Source organism: Anomalospiza imberbis, chromosome 3 (assembly GCF_031753505.1).
Source record: "Anomalospiza imberbis isolate Cuckoo-Finch-1a 21T00152 chromosome 3, ASM3175350v1, whole genome shotgun sequence".
Taxonomy (NCBI): Eukaryota; Metazoa; Chordata; class Aves; order Passeriformes; family Viduidae; genus Anomalospiza; species Anomalospiza imberbis.
The window spans coordinates 45470733-45489515 of record NC_089683.1 but is presented as its reverse complement, the minus strand read 5'-3'; the positions used below and the strand labels follow the sequence as shown (position 1 = coordinate 45489515).

The following is an 18783-nucleotide window of genomic DNA, read 5'->3' as shown; positions in this document are numbered from 1 at the left end:
TTGACAACTCACACCAGTAAAGGCTGTTGCACTGTGCTACCAGGTGGCAATTTGGATGGAAATAACTATTTTCTACCTGTTTTCTGAGCTGTCAAAAAATATTCCCATCTGCTTAAAAGACAGGAAAGTATATGGGGACAATTGCTACTCACAACTATGTGCATTACTAATATATGACCATGCAACAAACCACAAAGGAGGTTGGGAAGCAAAGAAAATACAGTTTATAATTTGAGCCCACTGCTGATGAAGTTAATTGGGATTTGTCTTTGACTTATGTGGGAGATGAATTAGGCCATGATGATGGAAACTTAACACATTTTTACATGCCAAAATGCAATGAGAAACTTTAAAATATCCATAAAGGAACTTCCATCATCTGTCCTGGAGACCATATGTAGATGGGAGAGATGCTAGCCAGGCTGCAGACAGCTCGGATACCACCGATGGGTACAACATATGGACTGTACTCGAGCCGAGCAAAAAAGAAATATGATGAGCTCCTCCCTTTATTAATGTTACTATTTATACTGGATTTGAAGAATGTCATGTGCTCTACTGAACGCTAGAAGACTGAGGTTCCTGCAGATAACATCTAGAGCATCATGTACTGCCCTGAGGCCAGACCAGCTGGGTTGAAGCCCCCTTTGAAAGTGGTCCTGCAAGAAGAGGGACTATCCCTGGAGACAAGGAAGACTCAGGGCAGAGGAACACATGAGACTGGGCAAAACTGGTGTGAGCAGAAGGTGGTGCAGTGCCACAGGTAAGCAGTGTTGCTGTCCTCCCTTGGCACCAGGAGAAAGGGTGAGCTGGGTGCTCAGAACAGCCAGGGCAGCAAGACCAGGACTTATACTACTTTCCTCAAACTCAGGGACATGCTCTCAACTTCAACAAATGTTGATCCCCTACACCGCATTTTATTCAGTTAATACCCCTTGAGGGATCCAGCTACATTTTGCTCTCAAGAAAATCCCCCGAGATCAGCTAGCATGTCCTAATTACACGAGTCTCTCTCAATATTTTGAAAAGACTGCAAACGGTCAAGCTGACAGAGAGGACACTCAAACATTTCCAAAGTGCCCTATCCCTAATTTGATGCAAACAACTGAATGAGTCTCCCAAGGAGGCTGGGACTACGTGTTATTTCAACACTCAGACCTGGTCAGACAACAGCAGCAAATGCTTAAGCGTTTAAAATGGAGAAAATTCCCCCTCCCTGTGCCCATTTCAGCTTCTTCCAAGTAGTGTTTACCTTGTGGAGCCTGTCCACTAACTCAGACACCAGCTGCAAGTGCTCCCACTGCAGTACAGAGTCTTTTTTGTCTGGAAGCAACATGTGGTATCAATTTATCATCCTCGACAATGCAACAAGGAATCCACTCGCTTTAAAAATAAAATGAGAGTTGTGTAACTTAACTCTTAAAAGTCCCTGCTTTTTTTTTTTTTTTTCTTAAAAAAAAAAAAAAAAAAAAGCCTGAAGATAACCAAGATGAGATACAGCTGGTGGCTGATGAGTCCAAGTTACACACTGGTCTGGTTTTTTTTCAGTGTTCTGCAGTGAGTAGCAAATTTGCAGTTTCAGATATGGGCTCCTAAACTGTAAAGTTACAGCTAAAAATCAAAAGCAGTAGTTTAACAAGTGGGATATTAGGACATGGTGAGAGAAAAGAAACACTATCTGCAGACCCATAAATGCTACTAATGCTCACTTGGGAGAATTACACTTTATTTTATCCTGTATTAACATATATAATGTTTTTACTTCACCATATGAAGTTGTCTGGTAGCCATGCAGCAGAGAAAGGCATCAGATCTAACACTACTGAAAAGAAGCCATGAAAATAACTCCAGCTTATCAGCCTCCAGCTGAACACAGGGAGTACAGCTTCTCCATGGCTCTGCTTGCTCACCTGAATTTCAGTTTTCAGCTTATGTCATCTTGCTCAAAATGCTGTCACACAAATCTCATTTGGGATAGACACCCCTAGAGACAGCTTCCACCAAAAAATTACTTTCTTTAAGAAAACCCTACTTTTTTTTGCATTCAGTGGTTGATGAAACTGGAGTCTGTTAATAATTTAACACATATTGCCCACCTGTCCAGACCAGCATCTGTGCCTTCTCATGAAGTAACTCAGAACTTGCTTCAACTACCACTTTTCACAGAATCATAGAAACACAGAATATGTTGAGTTAGAAGGGACACATCAGAATCATCAAGTCCAACACCCAGCCCTGCTCAGGACACCCCAGGAGTCACACCATGAGTCTGAGAGCATTGTCCAAACTCTTGAACTCAGACAAGTGATGCTGTGACCACTTATCTGGGGAGCCCAACCAACCTCAGGGTGAAAAACCTTTTCCTGATATCCAACCTAACCCTCCCCTGGCACAACTTCGTACCATTCTCTTGGGTCCTGCCACTGGTCACCACTAAGAAGAGATCAGTGTTTGCCCCTCCTCTCATGAGGAAGTTGCAGACTGCAATGAGGTCTCTTTTTTCTCCAGGCTAAACAGACAAAGTGACCTCAGCTGCTCCTCATATGGCTTCTCCTCAAGGCCCTTCCCCATCCTTGTGGCCCTCTTTTGGACACTCTCTAATAGCTCAATGTCTTTTTTATACTGTGGTGCCCAAAACTGCACTAACAGGACTAAAGGGGATGCTGCATCAGGGCAGAGCAGAGTGGGACAATCACATTTTACATTTCACATATTTTACATTTTGTTTGCTTTAAAGTCCCAAAGGAGATTCAGTTGCAAGTAAACAAGAAAACAGAAGCAGTGGCTAAAGTTGCCAATTGTGTGCATGTACATAGGAATTTCTGGTGAAAGGGATTTGCAAGCCTAGGGAAGTTGATTTTTAGGAAGCACCAATCTATTGGTTCCATACAGTCCCTTGTTGCTTAGCTGCATAAGGCTGCAGTGCTACTCTTCTAAAGAACTTTCAAATCCCAAAGTGGTCTCAGAATTTATTCCTCTTTCCCATGAGTTTCTGCAAACCAGAAAAATGTATATAATTTAATAAAGTAGTGAGGGTGCTCTGCAGATACAGAAAAATCAAGAACTAAAACATAAATAGAGGTCTCCCACAATATTTACCTAGCCATGTTGTCCTGATATACCTCTTTTCAGTATTAAACCAAATAGTATGTGTTCCAGATTATTATATTTTCCTGAAATTATGGAAGCTGCAAGGAAATGCATTAAGAAAATCACACACAGAAAAATAAATCTTTCCTGACATACAAAGTGGTTTTGGTGCTCGATGCTTGGTATCATCTGCATGTTCCCAAGGCAGCTCCCAAAAATCCCACCAGCTGTTCAGCAGAAGCAGGCAGCCAGAGTCCTGCAGGGTACACCCCTTCACAGCCAGCTGGCAAAGGCACCATCCTCACACTCTGGCATATATGGGGTGACACAGGCTCAGCCCTACCAAGCACACCCTCCTTCAGGAAAATGGAAAAAAAATAGCCCACAGATTTAAGAAAGTCAGCTCCACATCTGAAGGGTGGCTCTGTGGTTTCCCCTCCTCATCCCCTCTTCAAAGGAGTTTTTTGACCTTGGCGGTAGGGGAATAACACCAGAAGAGGCCTCCACTGTGATCAGCTCTGCCTGCACCTCTGCCCATTATTGCCCACCCCAGAGGAATAGAGCCTTGAGGGATTTAAGCTCCTTGGGAGAACAGCAAGTCCAAAAAAGGTTTATCCCTTGAAATGTGCTGGCTCGGATAGGAGAGCAGTACACGGATCTGCCTCCTGTGTCCCACACACGGGGCACCGTGCCGTGCCAAATTCCAACAGGAGAAAGTGATTAGCACAGGGAAAACAAACCCTCCCCAACACGCACACCACGCTCCCCCAGCTGTGCTGGCCATGAGGGCAGGCAGCGAGCCACCTGCCCACCAAGGGGGTTTGTGCCTCCTCTTTAAAAAGGAAAGCATCTCAAAGCATGAACCTATGGGAATTGAGTCACGACTTGAAAGTTTTTCCTTAAAAAAAAAAAAAGTAAGAAAAGTAAAAAAAATTAATTCTAGTTAAAACAACCACTGCCTCGCTCTTTGCAAACAGTGATATTGCAAATTGCTATGCTGACGTAAATAAAACTTAGCTGAAAATATACACTGCCTGGAAATTGCCTCAGAGCACCATGCTTCCAGTTAGAAGAAAAATCTCCAGTTATTTTACAGTCAGACATGCTCTGACCACATGAGGACTCTAATAAATAACATTTGTTTTGCTGTGAGTAGAGCATGCTGGTTGTCGTTTGCACTGGGTGTTGGGAGACGGGAACCAGAGTGCAAGGAAAATGCTGATACTTTAACGCAGATGCGGAACAGGAAGGTCAGGCTCTCCAGCAACCCCCCACCCAGTGTCAGGAGCCAGGTACCTCAGGTACTTTGCTATAGCAAGTCCCCTAAAAAATAAAGTGTTATCCTCTGCATGCTATGGCAATGCTTTTCCACATTAGAATAGGATTTGGGAATCAGGAGGCAGGCACAGCCACTGAGGTTGCTAGGGCACCTTGTCAAGAGGCACCTTTTTCAGTCCTTTCCACCCACTTCATATTGTGGCTGCCCAAAACTCAAAACCCCAGCTGATTTAAATAAAAGGATTTAACTTAATTAAGAGCAAGAATTTACTGCAAGTCATTGCTCTTGTAAGGCGAAATCGCAAGGCAACTCATCACAGGCTTGACTGGGACATGAACAGAGTCAGCAAGAAAATGGGAGATGTTGCCCCTTACTGAACTTAAACCCAAGGAGTTGCATACAAAAAGGCTGCAATGGACACACAGGGCTGGGTCTTTGCAGAGCCAGAGTAAAACAGTTGCAATTTCTGTTCAGGAGTGGTATCACCAGCAGATAGCATCTTTCTTTTCCCCTTATGTTTCTCAATGGCAAGCCCCAGCATTTCAAGTATTTCCACTGTAGGAACTTTGGAAATAACACCATGCTTTATTTGTGGAGTTCCTTCAGCACAGCATCACTGCATTTCTTCTCCACGCCACAGAGCCCCCAGAGAAGTGCAGGCACACACAAGTAATGAACCTGAACACTGTACATAACAGTAACACCCACAAAAAACAGCTACTCCTGTCAGCACAGCCCCAGTCCACCAGCTGCTGAAGCTACTGGAAGAGTCCTCCCAAACCTCAGTGGTCATCCAGTTAGACCTTAATGAAAACAATGCAATTTTAGTGCAAGGCAGACTTTCACCATGAAAGCTTTGGGTTTGTATTGCTAGAAAGAAGATCTAGGGGGAAAAAAAGCCTCTATTTTTAATTTCTTAGATGCAAAGATCTCAGCACAACTCTCACGCAGCATTGTGGAAGCCAGAGTGCTCAATTCTATTTTTACTCATTCTCAGCATATGGCTGTTACTATACATTGACTATTTAGAAACACGTATGGGCGTTCTTTCATGCCTTTATAAATAAATGTGAGTGATGCTACTGCTTATAATAATTCCATAAAAATAGTAGCTTCCCTTGGAAGATCACAAAAGCCTCTCACTGCTGAATCACCTATTATAAATCTTCATTTTTTGAAATCTTTTGCAGTCATGGGTTGATTTTTTTTAACACTTTCTATGAAATGCAACTAAACCAGCAACAACTCCCACCATACAGTGACAGGGGAAGAATAAAATCCTATGTGCCTGGAGACAGCATTCCAGGGCTCCTGGAAGCCAAACTCAAGGCTGCCCTGCACATGGCTCTGCGAAGTGCTAGCTCTGAAATGATAGATTTTTAAACACCCAGCCTGGATTAATTGGAAGCGTTGAGCTGCACACACTAAATTGTGAATCTGGTGACAGTTACAGCAAAATGTGACTGATGAGAGGAATAGATCTGATACACTGTCGCCTGACTGAGTTTGATCAGGCCTCAGCAAGCCCTTCAGAAGCCAGCACAGGCACCTGAGACCTTCTCACGAGAAAGCCCACAAGCAACCTCCAAACCAGCCCCCAGCATTTCTGCTCTGTCAACCAATCTGAAACAGGACCCCTCTCCTGCGCTATTTTAAGCACATAATTACTTTATTATTGAACCAGAAGATACTATCTGATTTTATAAAAAAATAACAGCGTTTTAAAATATGATGTGCTTCAGCTGGCAGCTGAGGTGGCAAAGGGAATGGTCCTGCTCCACAGACCTGAGCTCTGGGGGAAGCTGGGGATGCACCTAAGCATGGCTCTCAGTGGGTCTGACTCACTGACTTTTACAGGCAAAAAACCCTTGGGAGCCTCACAAAGGGCAGCTGGTGTGGGAACATGCAGCTGTGACTCCAGATATCCACCGAGTTACTGCAGCACTGCTGTGGACAGGGTGGGAATTAGGAGACAAGGCATAAGTGAACAGAACAACTTGAAAAACAGGTATCTCCTTCATGACTCCGGACTGGATGGCTACCAGTAAATACCTGAGCACTCTTCAAAACGTAATGGCAGCTGTAAAATATTAATGCCTTTTGAAAGTAGAAAGCGATCGGTTTTCCTTCTGATGTATCCTGATGTGCATTCTGCTTTCGTCCTGAGAATAACACATGGGTCCTCCCTAGCCTCTTGGTTACACAGATTCCTCTGGTTACACATTTTCCCTCTGCATTGGGGAAAATATTTTAAACACTACACTTAGGAGTATATTTGAAGAATCCTACAGATTTGCTTTCTATATACATAAACACAGCTCATGCTGTGCCAGATGACATGGGTGGACAAAAATATCCATCTCCACACCATTTTTACAAGAACAGTAGCAAGGTGGGTTTACTACAGCAGTCTTTCCCCAGCCCATTCTTTGATCTGACTTCCACTAATACATTGCATCAGGGCACTCAGTCCCAAAACCAGGTCTGCCCAGACACTCACCACCAAGGCACGGAGCGTTAGTTTCCATGCTGCGATGCCCTGGATGTAATTTCCAAGTTGACAGCACTTGATTATTTTTCCCCTCCCTATGGAAAAAGCTTTTCTGCAGACTTAAAATCTGGGCAGCTCCAGGTCAGACCTGGAGCTAGTGACACCAGCCACCCTTGGGAGCCCTGGGGGTAAATGGGCACCTCCACTGAACAGGCCCACCAGCCTGTCTTCCTGTTCTCGTCTGAGAGCGCCTGACCCTCTCCACTGGTGCAGGTGGATCTCATCCTCTGGCAGGCAGGTTTTGGGATGGTGACTCCCAGTGCCTCCCAGGGCATGGCAGCTTCAGAGAGCTCCTCTGCACTAAACCAAACTCTACATCTCTGCATTCATCCCAGCCTCACCTAACCCCACTTATGAACTGGTTTAGTTTTCATTGAACCTCACCTCACTCAGATGACGTGCATGTTACTGGTTCTACTGGATTTTTAAAATATATTTTCTGTTTACTGCAGGGGCAAAATATACCCGAGGAGCTGACAAAAGGGAATATGACACCTATTACAATGCCAGTGAATCAGCCCTTTGCTACAGCAAGCAGGACATTCCTGTTTCACATGTAACTGGCAGCAGCACCATCCCAGAAACCCCATAATCCAGGTAAATGCCCAAGTATGAAAGTCATATATATATTTTTTTTTAAGCTGTTTACCTAATTTGAGAAAATAAGACCACTGTCATTGATACAATCATAATCCCATGTGCTAAATGTTGAGCCTAAAGCTAGACTGTGTCAAAATGCTTCAGCACTCGATGCTTTGTTCAAGCCCCACCCCAACACCAGAGCCTGAATAGCAGAATGATGAGTGGAGGAGCCTTTTCATGTTCTGGATTTCAACCTGGACACATGAGTAATCCCTCCTGAGGCCAACACTCGGGCCACAATGGAGTCCTTGTGTTGCTCCACACCTGCCTTTTTCAGAGGCAGCTGTGGAGCCACAGGTCAATGGGTTTTAGGACCTTGACTGTGTCAACAGCAAGAGTCCTCAACAAGTAATTGACAAGAATTATTTACCCTGTAGGATGCAGTCTGGTTGAGCTCCAAGTGTGGGAAGGACTGCACCAGTAGAATACACTTGCATCTGAAAGTTTACAGCATCAACAGGCAGACAAAGAAGCACTAACTCCATAAAGACGCTACAGAAAATAAAATCAAGAGACTTGTTTTGCTTTCATTTGCTAGCACAAACCAGCCTTGTCTTCTTTGCCATTTGGGACAGGCCTTGAGACAGCTTCACAGATACCATCTTATACTCTGGAAAATTCGAAGTTTTGACTTGCTGAATCAAAGTCAGTTGATTTGGGGTTGATTTGGGGTTGCAGTAGCTGTATGGACTCTGAAATGGCCCTACAATTCCTTCAGATATATTCCCTCCCAGATAATTTTCTGCTTCTTAGAGAAACTATCCCAGATCTCACATGGGTTGGGTGGACACAAGCCACATCTGGTTTTTAGGGGAAAACTGATGAGTTTTATTAGTGGAACTACACTGCTTGAAGTAAGCACTTTTTCAACACCTACATGTTCAAGACACAGAGCAAAATTTAAAGGGCAATGCCAAGAATGATGATGCCTTTGTACATCATCTTTTTCTTATGACACTGTTCACAGCATTCATAGCTCAAGAATGCAAGGCCTCCTAAGTATGCCAGGTATCATTTTCATAAGCAAAGTACACAAGAAACAAGCACCTTCAAGTTGCAGTTGAATAGATGAGGGCAAAAAGAGCGTGCAATGGCAAATACTTATGGGGATATTTTCCCTCCTTCGGAAGGGGAAAGGACCCACTACACCTAGAACCCTGAGATATACATATATTATGACAGGTCTGCTAATACTTTTGCAATATGAGACAATATGCAAAATATAAAATGGGCTTACTGGCTTTGTGCTTTTTATTTCCTTCTTCTTCCCCTGCCCCCCCCATGACTGAAGTTTAGAGGAGATGGGATATCTAGAAAAAAAAGAAATTAACCAGCCACTTTCTGATTAAGATTAGAAAAAGGGGAATGAAAAAAATAGAGATGGAATCTCCAGTTTGACTTTTTTCAGAGCTAGTGGAAATTAATTCTGTTTACAAGGATCTGCTCAAGTGCCTGTTGCAAAGTGCGATTCTCACCTGCAAAGACTTTTTTGCATGTCTAAATGCATATGAACGACTTTGTGTGCTTGAACAGGAATGCCCTCAATGTGTAGGGTAAATGTGCACCAGCCTTTGCCAGGCTCTGCCTTGCTGACAAGAATAAACACGAGGAGACACACAGAAATTTCCAATTTTGTTCACAGGCAAGCTTCAAAGCTTGCAAAAGTTAATGAAACCTTCTAGTAGTTTTGTAACAGGTTCCTTTTGAGGTGAAAATGCACCATATTAATTATTTTCAGCAAAAATGGATTTTGGTGCCATCCAATCACAGCTATGACACCAGCAGCCCTTCCGCAGGAGAGTGACAGCTGAGTCACTAATGCTAAAACAGGGATAAGAAAAGGAAAATTAAAAAGAAACGAGGCTACTTCCCCAGAGGAGCTAAATAGAGTATTTAATGGCATATTTTTATAAGGTTAACAAATCAAATGCTTCAGCTGTGAATTGTTGCCATTATCATAACTACAACAGGATGACCCCAAACACCCTGTCTCCATGTAGGTTTTTTCCTCCTGTGACACATAAATAAGAAGGAAGAGGCTGGGAGCAGCCTGGCCTTTCACCATACTCTGGTCTTTGGGGAGACAGGTTGTGATAGCCACACAGGGATTCGGCAGGACAAACAGCTATGCTGTCAACACGGGGGGAAGGCGGCAGAAGGGAGCAGCTGGGTACTTGTCTGCATCTTCAGCAGCTGCCATCTTCATCAGCTGCTGCCCCCGTGGCACTCTGCCTGCACAAGCTGGAGCAGGCAGCACTTGGGTTCCTCTTGTTTAACTCACACTGAAGTGACCCCTCCCCGTCCCACTGCCCTTAAATGAGTGTGTCAAAAGCAACTAAAGTCAGGATGGCGAGAAACCTTAAGGCTCTGTGCACAGAGGAGCATCTTTTTACCAACACCGCAGAAGTGTTGGGCACTTTGGACTCCATGTCACAAGCTGCATTTTAGTAAGTTACATTTTAGTAAAGTAGATAAGAAATATATGCATACTCTAGAAAATATCAGTTCAGCAAAAAAGTAAGGACTGAAGCTGATTCTCCACAAAATCAACTGCCAAGGCCTTCTGTATCAGGAGACCCTATATACAGTCATAAGGTTTTAGAGCACAACAGGATGAAATTTTTGCTTGCTTACCCAACATCATGTTTGCCAGCAATAGCCCTGAATCAGGGCTGCACCAGCAGAGCTGCTTTTGCACCTTCAGGCCCCAACAAATGGTTCCCACTGCAAGAGCCAACAATGTAATCACAAATGCAACATGATCATGGGGTGGTTCAGAACGCTGCCTCCTGATCTGATAGCCAAACATGGGAGTGCACAAGATACTGGCATGCAGGGAACCGGGCCACCTGGGCAGATAATTCCTGGCAAGATCATGTGCTAGCCTTCCTTCTTGAGTGCAATGCCAGGAAATGCATGTTGGACACTGGCGGCACTGCATTTATATATTCTTTTATATAAACACTTTCTCTGAGTCTTAGAGTTTAGCCAAACCCAGCCATGCTTGCCAAACACACAAAATTTCTATTTAATTAATCCCACGCATGTCTTCAGCAGACTCCCTGTTGAGCTGGCTTAAAGCACTCCATCCACGCCTTATCACAAACTCTGACCGTGTTTTTATGACTACTTTAAGCATAATTCGAGCATGATGCCAAGTAGCAAATAAGTTGCTGTTCGTGCAAAATGTCTGGCTGACCTCTGTAGGACTCTTCACATGAGAAAAAGTTTGCAGGATTAGGACCAAAGCCTGGAAGCAGGATCATCTCTTCCCTCTGCCCACACCCCCTCTCCCTTGGCTGCAGTGTCCAGTACATGCTGTCCTCTTCATTACTTCAACACAGTCCTTAAGGCCTTAGATCTCAATGAAGAAAATGAGCAAGCTCTGTGATTCAGGGTATTTAAAAGTGGAAAAAAAAGGGCAACTGTTAGGCAGAATCAGCTAGGAGGAGAAGGAATCGACAGAGTGCCAAGAAACAAGAGTCCATAGTCTTCAAATTTCAAAGGTTTTCAGGATAGATGACCTCAAGATACTTTCACAAACTAGTCCGAACAAGTCACAGTTTGGTAGTCTGTTGGTTTTTTCCTCCTCTCCTTTTTTCCATCTGGATAACTTTGGATTTTTTCACTTGGTGAAAGACAAAGTAATAACTTCAAACAACTTTACTCCCCCGTGGCACTTACATGTCAATTAGCTCTGGATTGCTGCTATATACAGGGACAGTATACATGCTTGGGAAAGAGTCCCTGGGAATTGTGACACCATAGAACGCCTCGGTACTTCAAGCCTACCCCATCATTCTGGTACACCAGTCAGTGAACACAGAGTGCTTTCTTCTGCCGTGCCCCTCTCTGTCCCCCACTCCATCCATGGAATTAGGACATTGCTGGAACTCAGCACAATGCTATTTGCATCCATGCATGTTTGAAATAAAACACGAAGTCCAGGATTGTACCTCAGGCTGCCTGAGATTCAGCACCCTTTTGCTTCCCAAAACCACAAAGACAGTGTTTGCATGTTTAGATAACAATTATTATAGCAAAATGAAGACTAAAGCTGCAAGCAATCCCTTTTAAATGCAGACAGGGTAGGGAGTGACTGCCAAGATGCACTGGCACTAACCGGATGGAGCCTTAGGAACATTTGTCTTGTTTTACTCCCAGGTTTCCCCCCTGAGTCCCAGGTGCATGGAAGTCACCTGGGGACACTTCTGGGTTTGTTATCAAAGAACTCCTGGACCCCCATGTGTCAAATGACAATGAGTTCTGCTCTTCTGGTGAGGTATTTTTAACTTCAGGAAGTACCTAGAGAAAAGCTGGGGGATGAGTCCCATGAGACAAGTTTTCAGGGAAGCTATTGAGAAAAAGAAGAAAAATGTCTGGGAAATGTGATGGTGTCATGCCACTGTCCTGTTAGATGGCTATTTGGACATTGCTACACATACTTGCAGCAAGGTTTCCACCCTACAGCCCAAGCACTGCAATACAGCCACTTAACAGATTAAATCACATCAGTCCTCCAGATTTGCAGTGGTTGATAGAAACAGTCTTCTTCAGGGAACAGGAAAAATCCCAAGCATCCTACAGGATGCATTTCTCCATGACTGTCCCAACACATAAGGGTAAAATGAAAAGCCTGGAACAGACATCAGCAGCTCCCAGCAGCCTGACAAGCACTGGAAAGGAGAGCTTTCCAGCACCAAGAAAAGGCTAGGAGTATCACCTTCCCCTGGGTACATAGCAACAGTTGCTAGTTTTGGCAGGCAGCGAGATGCAGTGCAAGACGTGAGGGTGACATCATTTGATTATCACCTTGCTTCCCTCGGATTCAATTGGATTCCAATAAGAAATTATTTTTAGAATCACTACAGACAAAAGCCTTGAAAACTAATTTATTACAGATTTAGGTAGAGGAGGCTGGGGACTATATTAATAGCAGACAAAGCCTTAAAAAGGCCCAAGTATTTGGAAACCAAAACCACAGCAGGAATAGCGTGTACATATTAACAGCAAAGGTAATTAACCTTCTGAAAAACACACTTGAAGATGGGGTGGATTCTCCATTGCCTTAAGTTTTTGCATTTAAGGCTGGATATTCTTCCAAAAGGTGGGATGAAGCTGAAACTGAATTTGGGATTTGTTGTTGAAAGATCTGATGGGAGCTCTGATACTTTTACTCAGAAGTCCTGCCCTTAAAAAAACCTAAAAGCCTGCCTGCTGTCCGTGCTTGGGAAGTTAAGTCCCAGTTTGCCGATACAGGCATTTGCAGTTTCAAAGGCAGTTAAGAATTACTAGAAGATATAATGGCATATGATGTTAACTGTCTAGAGAAAGCAGTACAGGGGAAAAAAAAAAAAGAAAAAAAAAGCTCTCCCAAATGTTAAGCCTGAGGTCCATTGCTTTTGCCCTGGATGTAAGAAATTAATAACATCATTTCTTGTTACTCCATGACACCGAGAGCTTGAAAGTAATTGATCTTGCCTCCAATTTCAAGTTAGCCAAGGTGTTTGTTTAGGAGAAGAGGCTCACATGACAGGCTGGAGCTTTTGAAAGACTCCTTTCCCTGAAGTGGTAGCAGCTCTCTGGAAATAAATAACTACAGGGATTCCCAGGGAGTTGTGGAATTGTCAGTAGCAGTCCACTGCTTGGTGGTGTACAGCACTTCTTCATTATGTTTATGCAACTACAGGTATTAGTATTTACAGCAAGCAGCTTCTTTTTACTTCCCTTACTTTGAATATTTGATATCCTATATGAACTTTAATGGACTGTTGTACTGTCTTCTGTTTTTTAGCTTGTCATTTAGTATGCTTGTCATTTAGTAACAGACTAACGAATGACTGAGTGATGTGAGGAACCATGTAGTATGCCATAACAACTTGTTTTGTAAAATAACAGGGCAGAGCTTTCTCTACTTCTATAACAAGGACACAGTCTCTGCTCTGCTTGCCCCAAACAACAGTGAGAAAAAAATCTTTTGAGCAAGAAAGAAGGAAAACCAAAAAGAACAGAAGCAAAACTGCACTGTCAGGTTTTCACTCTGTTAGAGCCCTTGTAATCAAACCCAGGAAGGCTACCCAGCGAAGGGCCCTGGGCTATCACATCATCCCCACCGCAAAACTTCTGACTGACGTAAGCAATTGACTTGTCTGCTAATTTGATTTCTACAACTCACTGCATCGGGACGTGACTGATAAGAGCTGACTAGGAATTCCCAGAGATAGGGATTTTGCAGAGCCTTGCACGCTGTACAGTGCGGCCGACTCCACCCATTTCTTTCTGCACATGCCACTGTCACCCACAAATCTGAGGCAGACACACACGACTCTATCAGCAGGACCATATGTGTCTGCAGAGATAGCAAAAGCCAGAGACAGCCATAATTTAGCCAAATAAACAACTTCACATACAAGAAATGACACGTGGCAGAAGAGATCCAGGAAAGGACACGGTTTAAGCCTCCTAAATTCAGAGGCTTTATGCTTCATGTAAGAGAGCAGAGGCAAGAGGCAACCCAGTAGCCACAGATTTCTCTGCAACACCAATTTCTATAAGGGAGAAGTCAAGGAGGACAAACCATACCCAAAGCAGAGGATACAGACTTCTTCAAAACTGATGCATCTAAATTGAGGATTTTTTGTGTGCGTGAAAGGCCTTGGATAAATATTTGGGTAAGAATGGGGAAATGGATAGGAAAATCAGACCAGCAAGTAACAGGAATAATGTGAAAATATTTTGTGGGGTAAAGTGGGCAATAAATGATGAACCATCTGGCCCATAGAGATTTATGAGAGACTGTCTGCCAGTGAGGCAAAGCAACTCCTTTTTCTGGAGTGCAATAGGAGAGGAAGCACAAGGGCAAAGACTGAGACTCTTGTTCACTGGAAAAGTATATTTTTAAAAACCCTCAGAGAAGGCAGGAGCGACTTCAAAATAGACTGCAAAAGCTCAGGCGTCCTGGAGCTATATGCCTTAAGCTGAAGGCTGTGCAGGTACGTGTCACCATAACTGCCTCAACCAAAAGATGCAGCGCTGCTGCTGGAGGGCTGGGAAGTGCCTGACCTTATCTGCCCAAGTCTCACTGCACCCTCCTTCTCAAGGGCCAGCAAGGATTTACTGCTCCCTCTGGGGTATGCAGGGATCATAGAATCACAGAATCCTTAAGGCTGAAAAAGACCTAAGATCATCAAGTCCAACCACTAACCTAAACCCAGCGTGTTCAGCACTAAACAATGTCCCTAAGTGCCACATCCACACATTTTTTAAACGCTTCCGGGGTGATGATTCCACCACTTTCCTGGGCAGCCTGACAAACCTTTCAGTGAACAAGAAAGGTCAGTGTACAACAGAGCATCAAGCTGCAACAGACACTCTCCAGTGTGGCTGCATCCTTTCTCCCTGTCCAAAAGTGCCCACTGAGGCTCTGTGACCACAGTTCTGAGGAGTGGCACGCAGAGACCTCGAGTCCTATTGGCCACTGATGACAGTGACCCCATGAAACAGCTTTCTCAAATCAAGATATGGTTTACTAGTAACAGAAGGTAGGCAGTGTAATGCTTTCTAAAACTGACTCAAAAGAGGGTATTTGTCTCTCCTAGCTTGGTCCCATGCCAATACCTGTTCCAGGAGCTGCTGAGAAGCTGAGATTCCTGCAACCTTACAGGCAAGGTGTCTGATCCTGGTGAGTGGCTCTCAAACAACTGCCTACTTTCTGCCTGAAGAGTTTTTTTAACTCGTGGCAGTTCCTTTGACCTGTTCCTCCTTAAAACTGGCAAAAAAAACTTAAGCTGAGGAGGTAGCATCTTCCCAGTTAATAGCTTCGGCACTGTATCTTAATCCCTCCTGAGGGACCTTCCCAAAGTTATTTTACCAGCAGCTGCTGTCTTGCCTGCCTGGTTGTTCTTAAAACTACTTTGATACCAAACCAACAATACACACATCCCTGAAGCAACCATCCCAGTACTGGGGCATACTCCCTCTACATCCTCAGCTGCAGATGCATGCCAAGCTGGGGATAGAGGGCAAGGAAGAGAGGGACAAGCCCCACGGTGCACCTTTAGGCATCCTGGATGTCCAAGCTGGGAGTAGAGGCTAGTGAGGCATCCTGACACTTAAGGCTTCTTTCAGAGGCCCCAAGATCAGAACTGCCCTGCTGCTCATGTGAGGCACAGAGACATCTGAAGCTGGACCATCATGATTTTCTCCTCTTCTCTCTTCCTGAAGATATTTTTTTATTTTCTCCCTTTTCACTGCCTGGATTTCAAGGTCTGTGCAAGCTGTTCTCTTCTCATCCTTGCATACCCAGAGAAATAAACCAAATCATAATAATAGCATATGAAAAAGCAGAAATTTATCTCAAGATCATGGTGTTTCTATTAAGATGACTGGAAGCAAACACTTATGCCCCAAATGATGGCGAAGGCAGGCAGGAAGAAAGGTATGAGAAAAGGAATTAGTAATAGAAACAACATGATAATTCATCTCTACCAACAAAAAGGTGCTACAGACTTTCTTCTTGCCTTTCTCAAATAAATTACTTGTAACAAACAATAATGGTTTGTCTAACAATAAAACAGACAAAGCACTTAATATCTGTAATTTCAGCCTTAGAGAATAAACTATTTAAACCTTCATTCCTTCATTTTTTAAATTTCTTTTAATTCTAAAAAAGATCACTAGCTCCTCACTCTGGTGCTTCCGCAACAATTTAGCAAGAATCAAATGACAAGATAAGAAACTGATAAATCTCAGTCCAAATGAGAAATCTGTCTACCCTGACTCAGAGGAGAAACTTTCCTATTCAGCTTCCTCTTGAGAAAAGTTGGCATAAAATACAGTGCTTTTCCTACCTTCCTCATTTAGGAAAAAAACACCATTGCCACCATGTGATACAGCCTCAAGACCACAGCTTTCTAGAAAGAAAGGTAAGTGAAACAGTTCTTCCTAAAGAGCTTGCCTGAATGCAGAAACAGGATCACACCAAGCAATGAGCAGCAGGACAAATGCCTTAAATCACACATCACAGGTGCTTCTCCATCCTCCATGATGCCAGCACGGACAGCAAAGGAGTGGAGAGGTGGGGAGGAAATACAGGGACGCTGTCACAGTTTTCACATTGACCGTACTTTTGCCTGACAGGTCCTGGAAAAGGCAAGGCCACCTGGCCACCAACAACAGCCAGACGTTGGACCGGGCCAACAGAAGCCCTCTATTTCCATTCCACTGAGGTGGAGGCATGTCCAGGTAGAAGAGAAGGCAGGAAGCAGTGATCAACTGGAAAACTACCATGAACAAAAACCCAAGCACTACTACAAAAACATGAAAACCCAGGGGAAAAAATTCTAATAAAATACTGTAATATGTTACCTTTATGTGAATGACTCTTCATGCTCGCCTAGACTGAGTCACTGTGGGAACTGCCTCGCGGTCCATCTGGCTGCCAACTCCTGGCTAAACTTGAACATCCTGTGACTGAAATGAATGCATCAAAGGCTAAGGCGCCGCAAGGTAACAAGGTTTTCTTTGTCCAGCACTTCCAGATGCACCAGCATTCCCTTTCTGCTAACTCTCACATATCCTCTGGGTCTGTGTTTGGTATATTTCTGATTTTTAGAGGCTGTAAAGAAAGGGCAGACTTGAACTTTGCCTCTCACCCTAATTTCATGGACATCCTCAATCCATCTCTGGCCATGTATCAGTGACCGTATAGTTCTGGATATATTTTTGTATCCAGAACTGGATACAATTTACTGGATACAATTACAAACTGGAAAATTGTTTACAATTTTTCATTGCTCTGGACATAAGATTTTGCTACCACCTATGTAAACAGCTTTCAAATACTGGATGATGCAGCTGTTGCAGATGAATGCAGGCATAGAAACCCCTCTGACATGATCATACAGAAAGTGAGACTGCACTGCTGGATACTGCACTTCCACACTCTTTCAACCCACTTACAGTTGTAGTGGAAGGGGGAAGGAAAAAAATATAGAAAAAAGTATTCCTTACATTCCCACTTTCCTCCCCAAATCAGAAATACACTCCTATCTCTTAGGTGGCAATATAAACTTAAATAATCTTTCCTGCCCTCACTAAAACTATTTTTAAACCAGTAGTCAGGTACAAAACAAATGTCCCAGCTAATGCAATGTGCATTACTCAGTGATGATAAACACTATACACCCACCCAGACTTTTCACTTGATGTGGTTGGAAACTGCTATGTAAGGTGGAAAAAGCAAGGCGGGCTGCTTTATTTTTGGCATTTACTTTAGAGTTTAGACTTACTGCAAGAGTACATTTACTCTGGCTCTGTGTGCTGCTTCCAGCCAACTGTGTAAAGATATTTAGTGGCTATTTTTTTGTCAGGAAGAAAGAGGTATCATCCCCCAACTCCCTTGTGTCTCCTACTCCACCACACTGCCAGGCTGCAAGAAGGGAGCGCACTGGGAGGGGACCTTCTCCTTCTCATCTGACAGAGCAGAGCTCAGCAAGGTAAAGCTCTGTCTAGCCAACAAAGCTCTTTACCACGAATATCCTTATTAAACACAGCCTTATCAGAGACCAGTTTCTGCAGTCTGAAGCAGTCAGGAATTAACTCTGTCAATATAAAATTTCAAGCCAGGATTAGAGCCCAGACCCAAGGGGATGTGAGTAAGCGTTCAAGCCACAACAGTCACCTGACTATGCTCACACCATATCAGGGGGCTGCCCAAGGGGCCAGGGCTCAGGCTGTGCACCCACCACCCTGGTGCTACCCCAGCCCCCCAAAGGGCTCGCTCCCCAGGCTGCTGCAGCAGGAGAAGGGGAATGCTGAAACTTGTCTGTCTAGCAGGATGGAAGGGAAAGGCTCTGCCAGCGCTTCCAAAAGAGCACAGGTTGAAGGAAGACCCTGATACAGCATCATCACCTGTGTGCAGAGGGCATGAAAAACCAGCCTGGGAGGGGTAGACAGCACTCCACAAGTGTAGCCCAGGACTGTCGGCATGGGAGGTTCACCAGCACCTCCCAAAAGGGTGCCACCATCCAGCAAGGTGCATGGCCAAGATACAGACTCATTCAGTATGCTCCTTTGTCAGCCTCTGGCTCTAATCCCCACCCACAGAATCAGACTGTGTCTCCTGCCTTATCCACAAGACAAAGCTGTCTATCCCTGACACAGCCCTCAGGGCTGTGGGACCAATGCTGCCACTGCCTTCGCTCCAGGGCGAGCCTCCTCC

General features: G+C 44.1%; 1 protein-coding gene and 1 long non-coding RNA gene across 2 annotated transcripts in view; one reads left to right on the top strand and one right to left on the bottom strand.

Moving 5' to 3' along the window:
* Positions 1–18783, bottom strand: part of FOXO3 (forkhead box O3) — an 89670-nt gene that overhangs the window by 19846 nt on the left and 51041 nt on the right. The window lies entirely within an intron of this gene.
* On the top strand, positions 11373–17070 carry LOC137470648 (uncharacterized). The gene is made up of 4 exons (XR_010997173.1): positions 11373–14233; positions 15161–15243; positions 16425–16486; positions 16701–17070. It is a non-coding gene; the product is annotated as an uncharacterized lncRNA (long non-coding RNA).